Below are 15,680 nucleotides of genomic sequence, written 5' to 3' on the forward strand. Positions count from 1 at the left end.
ATGGTAATTAAAAAATTTTAGATTTAATTTATTTTCCTGATATTCTTTTATTTAAGTATTAACATTATATTTTGAAAATTGCTAATGTCGCATTGTTAAAAACGTGATGATCCTGAAAACTTTTCCCTCATTCATGTCTATGCTGCTGCTCACACTAATGAGCATAGTGAGTGGATGGATCCTGTAGCTGCAGATAATTATGTAAGCAGTGTTAATTTTGTTAAATAAATTATTTATGTAACAGTTGAATAATTTAGTTTTTATTTATATTTCTTTTAATACGTTACTAATTATTTACGATCATTACCTTTCAAATTACAGGAAAAAATGATGGAGATGTAGTCGACTTATGGGGAATCCTCTCCTAGTGACATAGACATATTCAAGCAAGTGCTCGGGCTGCAGTCTAGTATGGCAAGAGGTTTGGGACGATCTATCAAGCATAGATGTTCATCCTCCTCAACCTCATCGACTTCACAAATTAATAATCTTACGGCAGATTTAGAAGCTGCACAACGTGAGAATGAGTATATGAGGTCGAGACAACAAGAGTTAGAGTCTCTCTTACAACGACAGTCTCATTTAGAGACGCGTTTGTAGGACCAACAGAGAGACCAGGAGGAAAGAATACGCAGTGAAGTGCAAGAGCAAGTGCAACGGGAGATGGTGGTGCAAATGGAGGGTGTTATGTCGTTGCAACAGAATCGCGGTGGGCGAGAAAAAAAGAAGAAATAAATTTGTCTTTTGTAGTGGTGGCTAGTTTTAATATTAATTTTAAAATTTTATAAGAGATTGTTAGTTTTTCATTGATGATATGTAATATGATGAAACAAGTAATATGTTTTTAAATTTTATGAAATTAGTATATCTGATATGTACGTTCTAATGTAAAGTAAAAACGTTTGAACATTTGTTCACATTCGAACCAACGTTCGAACGTGAATACATATTGTGTATCGTAACATTCGAACATAGGCCTCTACGTTCGAACGTTCTGACCCTTAAACGAACAGAACGTTCGAATAAGTCAACGATTAACGTTCCAACAAACCTCCGAACGTACCACTTGCATTCGAACGCTCCTTCGTTTACATTCGAAATAACATCCGAACGTTAACGCTTATGTTTGAACATTAGTCTGTTTACGTCCGAACGGAATTTTGAACGTTTATTCTATTTAACGTTCGGACGCATAAATGTTCGAACGTAAATATGATACGTTCGAACTATATTCAACGAACGTCAACTTCTCTCATTCGAACGCCAATTGGTCGGGTTACCGTTCGAACGTTTAATTTGACGTCCGAACGTGACTTTCAGTGACAATTTTCAACCGTCATAAAAAATGTAACGTTCAAACGTTCTACCAAATGGAACACCTCCAACCGTCACCACGACCGTCACCTAAAGTGCGTCACAGAAAATAATTGGTGACGGTTTACTGTTCATCCTTGTTAAAATTACTAATAACTATCAATCAATTTTTCAAAACCATTCATAGAAATAGAGTTATATCTCAAAGGCTCATAGAAGTTGACTTTTCTAATTTGTCTTTTATAAGCAGTCTGACAACATAATGACAATTATGGACAAACTTTAAGACGCCCGTCTCCTAGAAGGGTGCACTACCTAATTGATCTTTGACACACATTGGCAAACAATTTTGTTGTTTCTCTCAATTGTGGCAAGAACAAAAACAAAATCCTTTTTAAAAGCTCTTTACAACAACAACAAGAAGATCGTATAGAAGACCAAACATTGTTCAATCCAAGACCAAATTATTGCTACTGCTGAAAACTCAAGATTTGATTAAGTTTGTCACTAGAAATTTTGTTGGGATAAACCGGTTATCGAAGGCTGAGTTGAAATAAATAATAGCGGAAGCAAACAAAAAAAATAAAGACAATCACATACAATACACCACTGTGAGCCTACGTGTTAGACCCCCACATCGAGTTGCTTCTAGAGATGCCGTACATGCCCTAGTCATGGTGGGGACAAACACCTTGGCTAGCCCACAAGCATGCCTTGGTTCGTGGGGTGACACGCACGGAGTGCCCAACATGTGGGCTAGTGAGGGCCTGCCTGCGCGTGCAGCCATGCGCCGCATGCTCATGCGAGCAACACTAGACCGCGCGGGCATGCGCGCGCGCTTGCGAGTCATAGTGCGCAGGCCCATGCACTCCTTGATGGGCCGCGTGGCCCTTGCGCGCGCCCATGCGCAGCAAGGCCTTGTGCGGCACTGCCAGTCCACCCAGCGCGCGCGCGCGTACCTGCCCAGCCCTGCCGCACTCTAGCGAGGTTAGTGGCATGCCTCACGACATGCCATCCAACGCACGGCTCCAGCCAGTGCCTTGCAGAGCAGGTCAGTGGCATGCCCACCAGGCATGCCATCCAGCGCATGGCTCTAGCCCATGCCCTGCAGACTTAGTGCCTAGGCCACTAGCCTGGGTCATGCCATGCATCACCATGGCTCACCATCAGCAAGCCATGCCGTACCACCTGACCATGGGCCAGCCCGAAGACCACCATGCACCAACTTAGCCCACCATGGGCCATGCATGCCACGGCTAGCCTTGGTCCATGACCACTATCATGTTATTTATTTTATTTAGTTAATTTGATTTGATTAATTATTTTCAAGGGACCTATTGGGGGTTTCCAATTTGTATTGCTTATAAATAAGACATCTTTCATTTGCTTTAGAATCTTTTGGCAAAACTCCTAGAGGGAAGACTATTGTTTGAGAGATCATAAACGGTGCCTTTGCACTTGGGCTTTTTGGGTGAAATTCGTGAATCCCAAAGAGAGAATCACACTTTGCAATTCTTTGAATAAGTGTGATTCATTTATCTTGTTATTTGCAACTTGGTGCAATTCGTGAATCCAAGTTGAGTTTATCAATATACGAGGTTTACTCAGTTCTTGTGCAATTCGTGAATCCAAGTTGAGTTTATCAATATATGAGGTTTATTCAATTCTTGTGCAATTCGTGAATCAAGTATTGGATTATATTTGTTTATGCTTTTGTTCATTCAAGTTCATAAGTATTTGCTTGCGTTCTTGAGTGTTCTTCATTTTGTTCTTGGTGTTCTTCGTAAGTTTGCTTTTTCAATCCATTCAACCCATAAAAGTCGACCAACACCTTGTTAGTCAACTTTCCATAATTCATTTTCTTCATCCTTGTTGCCCTAGCCGAAACTCCTTTCCATTTGAATTTGAATTCAAATTTCGGAAATCCTCGCCTAATTTGAATTGTCCTAGCTGAACACTCCTCTTACCCAATTAAGGTTCATATAATTTAGGAACCCTAGTTGACCCAAACACTTCACTATACTCGGCTAACTCCTTTCCAAATTGAGTTCCTAGATTCTAGGAACAACTTCCTAGAATCACTCTCTTGCCTTGTTCGACCAACCCTAGCCGACCACATACCTTCCCATCTTCCAAACACTACATCCAAACCCTAGCCACCCATCACACACCTTCCAAACCCTAAACCTTGTCTTCCAAGTGGCGCCAACCCTAGCCCACTCTAGTGCTGTGCGCCCATCATCCATTGTACCTCATTCCATTCCTTGACCATTACCCCCCACTCCATACACCCATCTTAGCCTAAACACATAACCTCACCATACCCAAGTGGTCATCTTGACCACCATTGCTTGAGAACCAAGCAAGAGAGGAACAAGGATTCGGTCATCACAAGACCTCCATTGGCTTGGAGAACTTAGTGTTTAGGGACTTGACCGAGGTCCCTAACACTACGTCCACTGGTGAGGTCGGTCTCAATGAATTCACTATCAACAAAGATAAAGTACAAGAGATTAATTACTAAATCCTATTTCCAAAGTGTCAAAACACTCTTGGGAATATCATAAAGAGAACCTCTCTTTCTTACAAATCTCGGCAGCCTTAAAAGGTTAAAAAGTAATGAATGAATGTTGAAACATTCATATTTATAGTCATGCAGTGCGGACCCTAATTTATGAACTTTCACTCAAGTGAAGTGTCGAGCGAACATTAGGGTTGCCATCCCGCTCGAGCTGAGTGTCCAGAGGGTGTCGAACGAACTCTCTGGTTATCATACCGCTCAAGCTGAGTGTCAAGCAACTGATGAGTGAACTCTCTGGATGTCATCCTGATCAGTTGAGTGTTGAGCGGGTGTCGAGTGAACTCTCGGGTTGTGTCCAACTCGAGCTCATTATTGAGCTATTGATGAGCGAACCCATTGGGGAGTCTTTGATCGAGTGGCAGAGACACCGCTCGAGTGAACAATCCTTGGAAGTGCTTTTTCAATAGGATTCAAGCTACATCTCAACAAATCTCTACCTTCGCTTGAATTCTACCAAGCCTAACAAGAATCCATTAACCAAAGAACCGACCCCCTCCACCAAATCCCCTAAGGGAATCACATACCCCGAACACCAATCAAGTCGAAACAAAGTTCGAACATGTATACCGGAACTGGCTTTGTCATCATATCTGCTGGATTTTCAGTAGTAGCAATCTTCTGAATTTCTAACATGCCCTTTGTAACAAATTTTCGAAGAAAATGTTACCTGACATCAATATGCTTTGTTCTCTCATGATACATTTGATTTTGGTCAAATGTATTGCACTCTAGCTGTCACAAAACACTAAAACTACATCTTGTTGTAGTCACAAATCACTGATCCGACCCTTCAACCAAATGGCTTCTTTAACAGCCTCGGCTGCTACCATATACTCTACTTCTGTTCTTGATAAAGCAACAATAGATTGTAGTGTTGCTTTCCAACTAATAGTAGAACCACACAAAGTGAAAACATACCCTCTCAATGATCTTCTCTTATCTAAGTCCCTAACATAATCAGAATCAACTTTACCAACCACTCTCGAATTGTAGTCAGTTTCTCTGTCAAAGATTAAACCAAGGTTCGGAGTACCTGTCAATTACCTGTGTATCCATTTCACAGTCTGCCAATGAGCTCAATCCTAATTAGCCACGTACCTGCTAACAACACTTACTTCTTGTGAAAGATCTGGACGAGTACAAACCATTGCATACATAATACTTCCAACTGCACTGGAATAAGGAACACTAGCCATAAACTGTTCCTCCTCGTCTGTCTGAGGAGATAGGGATGCTGAAAGTTTAAAATATGTAGCAAGCGGTGTACTTACTGGTTTGGAATTAGACATTCCAAATCTCTAAAAAACTTTCTCAATGTACTTTTCCTGGCACAAGTACAACTTTTTAGCTTTTCTATCTCCATGGATCTCCATCCCTAAAATCTTCTTTGCAGCACTTAAGGCTTTCATTTCAAACTCATTTTTGAGTTGGGTTTTCAACATGCTAATGTCAGATATGCTTTTAGCAGCAATAAGCATATTATCAACATAAAATAGCAAATAAATGAAAAACCCATCAGATAACTGCTTGTGATAAATGCAACTATCATAGCTACTCCTCACACAACCATGATCTATCATAAAGGAATCGAAATGTCTATATCATTACCTTGGAGACTACTTCAAACCATACAATGATTTTTTCAATTTGCACACATGATCTTCCTTCCATCCAACACCTTTGACAAACCTTATTGTTGCAGCAAGGCCTTCATCTTTATGTGCCATAAACTAAAGTTGTTCCGACTGTCGAATTTCTCCACTTCAAACTTTGCCATAGCCATCCCTTAAGACTTCACACAGAGCTTGGAGCTCTGATACCAGTTTGTTGGGATAAACTGGTTATTAAAGGCTGAGTTGAAGTAAATCATAGCATAAGTAAACAAAAGAAATAATGACAATCACACACAATACACCAAGATTTAAGTGGTTTAGCTCAGTGTGAGTGTAGGTCCACTAACGGGATTGTTCCAAATGAATTCACTATCAACAAAGATGGAGTACAAGAGATTAATTACAAAATTCTCTTTCCAAAGTGTTAGAATACTCTTGGGAATATCATAAAGAGGACCTTTCTCTTTCTTATAAATCTCGGTAGCCTTAAAAGGTTAAAAAGTAATGAAAGAATGTTGAAACATTCATATTTATAGTCAAGCGGCGCGGACCCTAATTTACAAACATTCGCTTGAGCAAAGTGTCAAGTAGAGCTCGAGCAAACGTTAGACTTGACATCCCGCTTGAGCTGAGTGTCGAGCGGGTGTCGAGCAAACTCTCTGGTTGCCATACCGCTTGAGCTGAGTGTCAAGCAACTGATGAGCGAACTCTCTGGATGTCATCCCGCTTGACCTGAGTGTCAAGCAGGTGTCGAGCGAACTCTCGAGTTGTGTCCCACTGGGTGAGTCCTTGCTCGAGCAGCAAAGACACTGCTTTAGCGAACAAGCTCTAGAGATGCTTTTTCAACATGATTCAAGCCACCTCTCAACAAATTTCTTCAATTAATTTTTAAAATCATTAAGAGAATTCTAAAGTGATTTATTTTCAAATAAAAAAACATTCTCGATTTTCAAAGATCTAACTTAAGCATTTGATTTCAATCCAATGACAAGAAATTTTTCTCATGGTCAATATTTTTAAGCATGTGATTTCTAAGTTTCAAATTCTCATAAATTACATGATCGTCCAGTTTAACAATCAAGCAATGTTTTCATTTTTGTTCCATTCCGACTGGAATGATCTGAATTTTCTATGCCGAAATAGTAATCGGCACGACTTAGGTAGGTGTTCACTCCAGATTAAGTTCCTGCAATTTTGGCCTGTTCCCGTCCATTCTGGATGGATTTTGGTATTTTGAAATGTGTGTCTTAATCCAAAGTCTACATGCATGGAATTGTGGTAAATATCTTGAAAATTGACCTCCTCCGGTTTTACTTCTCCAGTTCTCCCCCTTCCCTGCAAAATCAAAATCTAGATCCCTAGTTCTAAATTCTAAAACCATATTTTTTGCGACAAAATTAGAATTTCGTCCCAAAACATCTTTTGAGACAAATTAGTGATGAAAAAATTTTGTCTCAAAAAACTTTTAGAGACGAAATCGAAACCTTTTAAGAAGAGAATTTTCGTCTCTAAAAAGTAAATTTGTTGTAGTGACTCTCTACACTCTGATGATAGACACCGACGCCGTTGAGGTCGACTCCACACTCAATGACGTCGCAACTCTTGTTGCTAGAAAGTTGATTCTCTGGTGCGCCATAACTGAATTTTATAATTTGATTTTCTTGACTGTTGGCTAATGGCTGAAAGTTGGAAACAGAAAGTTGAATTACCATGATCATTGCACCCTATTTTATCAGTCTCTTGATTGCTTTTTGTTTGCATAAAATTATCGCGAAAGGTGGTTAGGCTTGACAAAAGAAGGGTCCTTTCTGTTCTGTGAAGGAATCCCAAGGGAAAAAGAAATCATTTTGTAACTACAAGCTTGAAAACTTTTCTTTGTTGTTTTTTTTTTTCACCTAAATATGGGAAAGGGATTTGATTGCTGTCAGTTAGGAGTTTTTGCTTTTGAGTTTTGTACATGTACTAGGTGTATTAATTTATTAACCGTTTATAGATTTCGCTTTTGGTTTGTTATTGAGATTGTTAAATAAAAAATAAACTATACAGTTTCAATGTGAGAAAACCACATTTGACTTTTTTTTGTTATGTCGTTTCTTCCGTTAGTTTTCATTTAGTACGGAGTCTTGGTTGTTGAAAATGGGGAGTGTCTTGAACAATAAGGACACAAAACCCATGTCTAAATCCAAGCTGTTACAAAGGACGCAAAATTTCCAATAACTTCCAGAACTTTGTTGGATATATACAAGTCTTTGCCTTCATCCTAAAGTCTAAGCTGGGCTTGAATTTTGTTTTCCTTTTATTTGTCTTCACGACTTCACTTTATAAAAACAAAGTAAAGTTTGAACACAACATTTTTTCTCTTTTTTCTTTATATTTTTTTGACGCTCTACTAAGGTTTCTTTTATTCTTGGGGCATACGGTTCCCACGTAGGGCTGCATGGCAGCCGCTGATGCAAACGCTGGTCGTCATTCATTCCTGGACCTCGTCTCGGTAGTGCCTTAGCCTCTCCCCAAGGTCTCTGTTCCCTCTTGTGTGCCTAAATGCTTAGATGGAGAGTTATATTTTCAGTTCTCTACGGATGAAATCTCCCCTTTGGCATTGTTCTTAAATTCCTCAGACAACGGCCTTCACTGGATGCCATTAGAGCCTTCATACGTAGCCGTTGGGGTCTTGAAGGCACCCCAGTTGTATCTTCTATGCGGCATCCTCGTAATGTATTTATCCGAATGTCGTTTGAGGCTGATTTCTTGGAAGCCCTGTCCCGTGAAGCCTGTGATATTGAGGGTGTGACATACTGTGCTTTCCATTGGACTCCTGAGTTTAGTGAACATGAAGAACCCTCCTTGATACCGATTTGGATTGTGCTGCCAGGTTTGCCCCCTAATTTCTACCATGAGTCTGTCTTTTCTTCGTATCCTTACTGCACCTATAGGTAAATTCATCAAACGTGATAATCTCACTTGGTGTGTTACTCGAACGGATGGAGCTCGGTTGTGTGTGGAAATGGATGAGGCTAAAGAATCTTTGTCGTTCTTCTGGATTGGGGTCCCTGGGTTGCCGTTGAGTCGTAGACAAGAGATCATTTACGAAATGCTCCTAGCTTTCTATTGTAAGTGCAAGGTGCAGGGCCACAACACAACTCACGTACATGTCAGAGAGGATCAGTGTGGGTAAGCTTGCGCATAGAGAGAAAAAATGGGTTCGAAAGAAGGGCCATGTTGCTGGAGAGGAACTAAAGGAAAAGAATCCTATGATTGATGAGGATTTTCCCGTCGTGGTAACTGCATCAAGCACGACAACTGCATGGTAACCGTGCCCCCATGCTCGTAACCACCCTTTCCCGCGCGCTCGTTCGATGCCAAGCATTTTGGTTCCTCAATACACTTCACCTTGTAGATCGACGCTCTTTGTCTCTATTTTTTTCTATCTTCTCCGCACCAAGTCGCAAGACATCTGGAAACGCCACCAAGAACCAGCTGCTGCCTATGTGAACTCAAGATACCCACCAACCTTCTCGACGGAAGCCACCAGTACAGCCACGAAGCCCAGCCGTGTTCAAGCACCGTCAACCACTCACCACTGAACCACCCCACGCTGCGACACCGTGAGCCTCCTTCACAACTACTCCCTCTCTCGATTTCTTCCCCACAACCCAAGCGCCAGCAAGACCATCGCAGAAGTTTTTGCTCAGCCTCGGTGCAACAAAGAACTCCACCACCATGCTGCCCTTACACCATCAAGCCACCATTCAAGCCACTATATGTCCCCTATTTTTTACCCCCGAAACAGAGCAATAAAACCACTTTTCCCCCCTTCCGTTCTGCAGCCCCATGACACGTCGGTGAAGCTTAACGATGCCGACCAACAACCCTTCCGCCACCCATGTGCCACTCCATGATCTACTGCTGCCCCAACCACCCTATCCCCGTCTCTAGCTGCCTCTGTAAGTATCTCGCACGATATCCCTCTCACAGTGTTTTCTCTCTGATTTCTCTCTCTCTCTCTTACTTCTTACTCCCTCTCTATCTCAGTGCCCTCCACGTTGCTGACCGCCGTATCTTTGCCGCCGTGCTAACACCTTACATCCACCGCGCGCATCATTCTCATTGGTATCGAACAACCCTACCTTCTGCACACGGGTTGGCTGGAGTTAGTTCCATAAGTTTATTTGTTTGTTTTATTTATCTATTTACAGTTTGTTTTTAGAGCACATACTTTGACAAATTTCCAGAAATATCACTGATTTTACCTAGCGTGTCTTTCCTTTATATATTAAACTGTTGTATGGACTTAATTTTAAATACATGTTTTCGTAAAGAAATTAAATGAAATTTAAATTGTATTATTTAGTATTAAATTATTTTTAATGTTCAATTTTAAAAATAATAGTAAGTACACAATTTTACTTTTGAGTACTTAAATTTGATTAAGTTGTATTTTTTATTAAACGGGATTTTTGTGGATTACTTTAATCGATTTTGCTATATTATTACATTAAGTGAATATCAAGGTATTTGAGAATTTTTTATATTTTAGGGTTTCGAGGAATTTAGATTTTTAGGAAAATAGGTTACTTTGTGTCTCAGGTTTAAGTATTGAAAAATGTGTTAATTTAAGATATTTATGGAAATTACGTGATTATTTTTTTTAGGGATGTTTTGTTCAGTACTGTTGTGAATAATTTCTGAAAAGCTAAAAGGTCCAGGTAAGTGGGGTTCCTATGCTAGGCTTTATACGAATTATTGAGACTAAAATTGGCTTTCTGAAAACTTTGCATATTTTGTGATGAGATGAGAACTTGGAAAAAATCAATCTCGGTCGCTTATATGCATTACTCATGAAATCTGTACGAAAAAAAGGAAAAATATTTTCTAACATGCATTGTATAAACATGAGCTAAATTTTGTCATGTTGTCTCTGAAATCTGAGGAAGAGCGATATTAAGAATCTGAAAAATTGTGCATTGATTTAGAAAGATGCTCTGACTTTCGTTTTCAATATGTGAGAATGATCTGATTATGTTTTGTTACTCTGTTTTATTTGGATATGGCATCTGAAAACCTTTGGCATGGTGTACTGATTTTGTAGCTGACTCTGTCTCTGCTCTGCTTTGTTATGCTCTGCTTTGTTTGGGTTGGTACTAACTTCTCTGTCTCTGAGTGCACCCACTTTGGAAATAAAGTGGTTTTATTGTGATATTTCCTGTGTGCATACTTAGGGCTTCGAAAGTAATAAGGTTAAGATTTCACATCTGTTTCTGCCCGGTTTGGCCACCAAAGATAGCACAACCCTACCACAGGGGTGAAACATGATCTTTGCTCTGTTTTGATGTGATGACGATGCTCATGTTATGTTATGCCAAAATACTCTGTGATTTATATGTCTTAAAACCATCGCTCTTTTACGTTTAAAAACGTGTTTTGTTCTGCATGATAACTTTGAAAAATATTTTATTTTGCATACTGTACTTTGTAAATGCTCATGCTTGCACGCTAGTATATGTCATTTGCTTACTGAGTTGTTGATGACTCGTCCCTTATCTCCACAACTTTTTTCAGATATTTTGGATACTTCAGCGGAGGTTCGAGAATAGGAAACATGGGTAAGGCTTTATGAGCATAGTCTATTAAATACAAAGAGGATACTTGTTATTGGAGAATTTTATTGAATAGTTTGGTTTTGCTATCTTGACTTAATACTTTGGGAAGTTGACTCTTATTTTGAGATTTTGTCGTAATCTTAGTTTTTTAATTTTGGAGTAGATGGTTTAAAGCAATAAGGTCTATGAGTAAATGAGGAATTGGAATTTACATTTGTACAATGAAATATGATTTTAAGTGTTAAGAGGTAACTCTCCAATCCATCCGGGACTGGGGCGTTACACTCATCAAGTTGAAGATCTCCATCATGCACTTATCAGCTGTAGCCAAATTAGAGGGTTATGGTGAGAATTTTTTCCTGATCTGGACATCAATTCAAGTCTTAAAGTCTTTAATGTAGCTTTAAAAATCATTGAGGGGAAGGAGAAGGAAAATTTGGCCTTATTTTTTACTTTGGCTTGGGGATTTTGGTATAGAAGGAATAAGATGGAGTATGAGAAGGTATGTTTGAGTCCAAGACAAGTTGCAGGAAATGTTTTGGTTCTTATACGTAGTCACAAGTTAAATTGAAACCACAAGTTCAACTTAAACATCATTTCAGTTGAAAACCACCTCCAGTTGATATGCTAATGCTTAATACAAATGGAGCTACTTTTTGTGATCTTCATAAGGTAGGGATAGGTGTGATTCTAAGAGATGACAAGGGCAATGCGGTTATGGCAGGAAATAAGGTTGAACATGAAGTCGAGGATCCAAAGGCCATTGAGCATTTAGCCATTTTCAGAGGGCTACAATTGTGTGCAAGTATGGGTATCTCAAAGCTAATAGTGGAGAGTGATTGTTTGATGCTTGTAGAAGCTTTAGAGCAGAATATTATAGAAGACTCCATTCTTGGAGTACTACTTAGAGAGATCCAAAATCTTAAGAAATGCTTTGGTGAATGTTCTTTTAATCATGTCCATAAGAGGGTAATATGACAGCCCATAAGCTTGCCCATAATACTTGAAATGTTGAGAGCATTGAGATTTGGTGGGATTGTATTCCAAACTTTTTTTCTCAAGCCGTTTGGTTTGATAAAGATATATATTATATATATATATATATATATTTTCTATTTAACTTTCAAACATTGATGTTTTCTTATATTGTTTTTTTTTTTAGTTATGTTGCACCTGGCCTACATCTAACAGCCCAATTAAAAAGTCCTAAGCTACATCTGGATATATATTATGAAAAGGCTACTCAGTGTTATAATTAGAGCCGCTATAAGGAAAAAAATAAAAAAAAATAATAAAAAAATAAAATAAAAAAAAGAAAAAAAAAATTATCTCAGACAATGTGCCTGGGATGGATGCTCATCAGCCCTTACAGAAATTTTTATTGTAAAAAGAAAGAAATAATAAAAAATTGATGGACAATACAACATTATATATAAAGGTCCTTAAAAAAATCTCCAATGCAATAGTAGTTTATTCTAACACTAGAAAATTTAGTCCCTCAACGTTATAATCCTGGATTCATCCCTGCTCAGAAGAGGCTTATATATAGGAGTCACTCACATACGTGGTAAGCAAGGGAGTCCTTACGAAATTGGATAATTAATTAAGGTTGAGTTCTTTCCACATTTGGCGGGCGGTCCATTGAATGGCAAAGCTGATCTGTTATATATGTGATCTCCAGCGACATCAGCAAATTAATATCTGCATCAAAGTTAATCTCCTGACATAACGTTTTACCATATATATTAGAGTACTTGTTAGTTTACCTACGTACCTCTCTTTTGATGATCACCTTCGATCGGTGTTCTTAGTTAATTAGTTTATTTTTCCAGCGAATTATTAGTGTTCAGATGAAAATAAGATCCCATTTTCAAAGTGCATGTACATTGTATTGAATTCTAATGGATTTTTTGCTATGTATAGGTCTGTCTGATTGAATTAATTCTCTCTCTGATCTCTCTCTCAGTGTCTGTATGTGTGTGTTTTTTGCATTCCTTTTGGAGTAGCGCGCGGTAGCTTCTGGATGGACCATTTTACTATATATGTAATATATACATCGCCACCGAGCTAATGCTTAGATTGTCGATGAATATATGGTGTATAAAGTATATACATCGATCGCCACCGAGCCAATGCTTAGATTGTCTAATATTAATAATAAAGGGAAATATGCGTATCAGATGCTATATATATTCTGTACACAGATTATCTAAATTAAACAGTACTATGTACATGGATTCATGATTAACCTGTACGTAAACCTACATATACCCCTAGACAAGACCAGCCGGATGGACGGCCAAAACATGGTCATTTGATTAATTACTGTGTCCGTACTAGGTAGAACACTTCAATAATAAATATATACTAAGATACGTACTAATTTACATGTTACAGACACATGAAAAATGGGATGAATTGTGGCTAGCTCATCAAGGATAAATCATTTTATTTACTGGATGGAATATGAGGGCCAGAGGGGAAAAAAAAATACCAACTCCTATGTCCTTGGATCCCTTGAAGTGACTGGAGATATACTCCGATTGCTCTATGTTGACATTGCCCTATGCCTGATCAGGGGAGCAAGGACAGCTTTCAACTCTATTTTTTTATTGCTAGAATTCGTATGTTAAATTGAGATGTTTAAAGTGCATTGTAGTTTCCACCTCAAGACACCATAAATACGGTAATGGGTGTTTAGACTTTGGAGTCCCATTGCAGAAAGTTTAATTTTGATGCATTAGAAGGCAAAATAATGACACCTCCTTTCCATATTCCTTCTGTGTTCTCGGCAGGTGAGAAAAGTAATGGGATGATTGTTGATAATCTCAACTCTTCCACCAGAAACTGCTATCCACTCCCTTCTCCTTTCAGATTGGCAAGCAGTTCTTCTTCGTGGCTGCCATTTCCCCGAGCGAAACAAGAAGTCCTAAGAGGCTAAAGCAGGCACAGAGTGGTGATGGAACGATTGGAAGTATTAGTAATAATAATGGTTATAACTTTCTGGGTACTAATAATAGCTGGGATAGACTGCAATTTCGGGATCACATATGGACTTACAATCAAAGATACTTAGCAATTCAGGCCATGGAGGAAGCAACTACGGTGATGATGGAAGGTGGAGAGCACGAGGTCAAGGAAGATGGAAATGGTGATGAGGTGAAACTCGTCCATCAACTCGTTGCTTGTGCTGAGGCTGTGGCTTGTCGGGACAAAGCACATGCTTCTACACTACTATCCGAGCTAAGAGCTAATGCCCTTGTCTTCGGGACTTCATTCCAGCGAGTTGCTTCCTGCTTTGTCCAGGGTCTTTCCGACCGGCTCACCCTGGTTCAACCCCTCGGAGTTGTCGGAGTTATAGGCCCCTCAGCAAAAACAATGGCTGCTACTTCGGAGAAGGATGAGGCCTTGCACCTTGTTTATGAGATTTGTCCGCAAATACAATTCGGTCACTTTGTAGCCAATGCATTGATAATGGAAGCCTTTGTGGGGGAGGGCTTTGTTCATGTGGTGGACTTGGGCATGAGCCTAGGCTTGCCCCAAGGTCACCAATGGCGGAGGCTGATACAAAGCCTAGCTAACCGTCCCGGCAAACCCATTAGCCGCCTTCGAATAACTGGTGTCGGAGACTGTGCTGAACGCCTCCAAGCAATCGGGTACGAATTAGAGCTCTATGCCAGGAGCTTGGGATTGAACTTTGAATTTTTAGTGCTGGAAAGCAACTTGGAAAACCTGAAAATTGAACATTTCAAAATCCTTGATGGGGAGATTATTGTCATCAATAGCATCCTGCAGTTGCATCGTGTAGTGAAAGAGAGCCGAGGAGCTTTGAATTCAGTTTTACAGACATTACACGAGCTGTCACCAAAGCTCCTAGTGCTAGTTGAGCAAGAATCAAGCCATAATGGGCCATTCTTTCTAGGTAGATTCATGGAGGCATTGCATTACTACTCAGCCATCTTTGACTCCTTAGATACAATGCTGCCCAAATATGACACAAGGCGAGCAAAGATGGAGCAGTTCTTTTTCGCTGAAGAGATAAAGAACATAGTAAGCTGCGAGGGACCGGCCAGGGTGGAGCGGCATGAAAAGATCGACCAATGGCGGCGGAGGATGAGCCGGGCTGGCTTCCAGACGACGCCTGTTAAGATGATATCGCAGACCAAACAATGGCTAGGAAAGATTAATGCCTGTGAGGGTTACACAATTATGGAGGAGAAGGGCTGCTTGGTTCTTGGGTGGAAGTCAAAGCCTATCATTGCAGCTTCTTGCTGGAGATGGTCCTAATTCTGAGGAACACAGCAACGATGATTTTGACGTGGGATTTGCTTAACCAATAACCATAATAAGGCCAATCTGCTAGCAACAAAGGATGTCGTGCAACACAAGACTTCAGTGTAACAAACAATGCGGTCCAAAACAAAATATCATAAAATTTTCTAAACTATTTGTCTTGAACGATCCACAATAAAGAGGAATATACATATTGTTGTCTGTATTGTGCTGAAAACCCATCCGTGTGCAATTGATATTTCTTATGTTTGTTTGATATTTAAAGCTTTATGAGCTATG

The 15,680-nt window shown here is 39.6% G+C and overlaps 1 pseudogene; it reads left to right on the forward strand.

Moving 5' to 3' along the window:
• The first annotated feature begins 13,863 nt into the window (after positions 1 to 13,863).
• Positions 13,864 to 15,395, forward strand: LOC121258710 (annotated as a pseudogene).
• Positions 15,396 to 15,680: the final 285 nt, after the last annotated feature.

The sequence above is a fragment of the Juglans microcarpa x Juglans regia genome, chromosome 3S (assembly GCF_004785595.1).
Source record: "Juglans microcarpa x Juglans regia isolate MS1-56 chromosome 3S, Jm3101_v1.0, whole genome shotgun sequence".
Classification (NCBI taxonomy): Eukaryota; Viridiplantae; Streptophyta; class Magnoliopsida; order Fagales; family Juglandaceae; genus Juglans; species Juglans microcarpa x Juglans regia.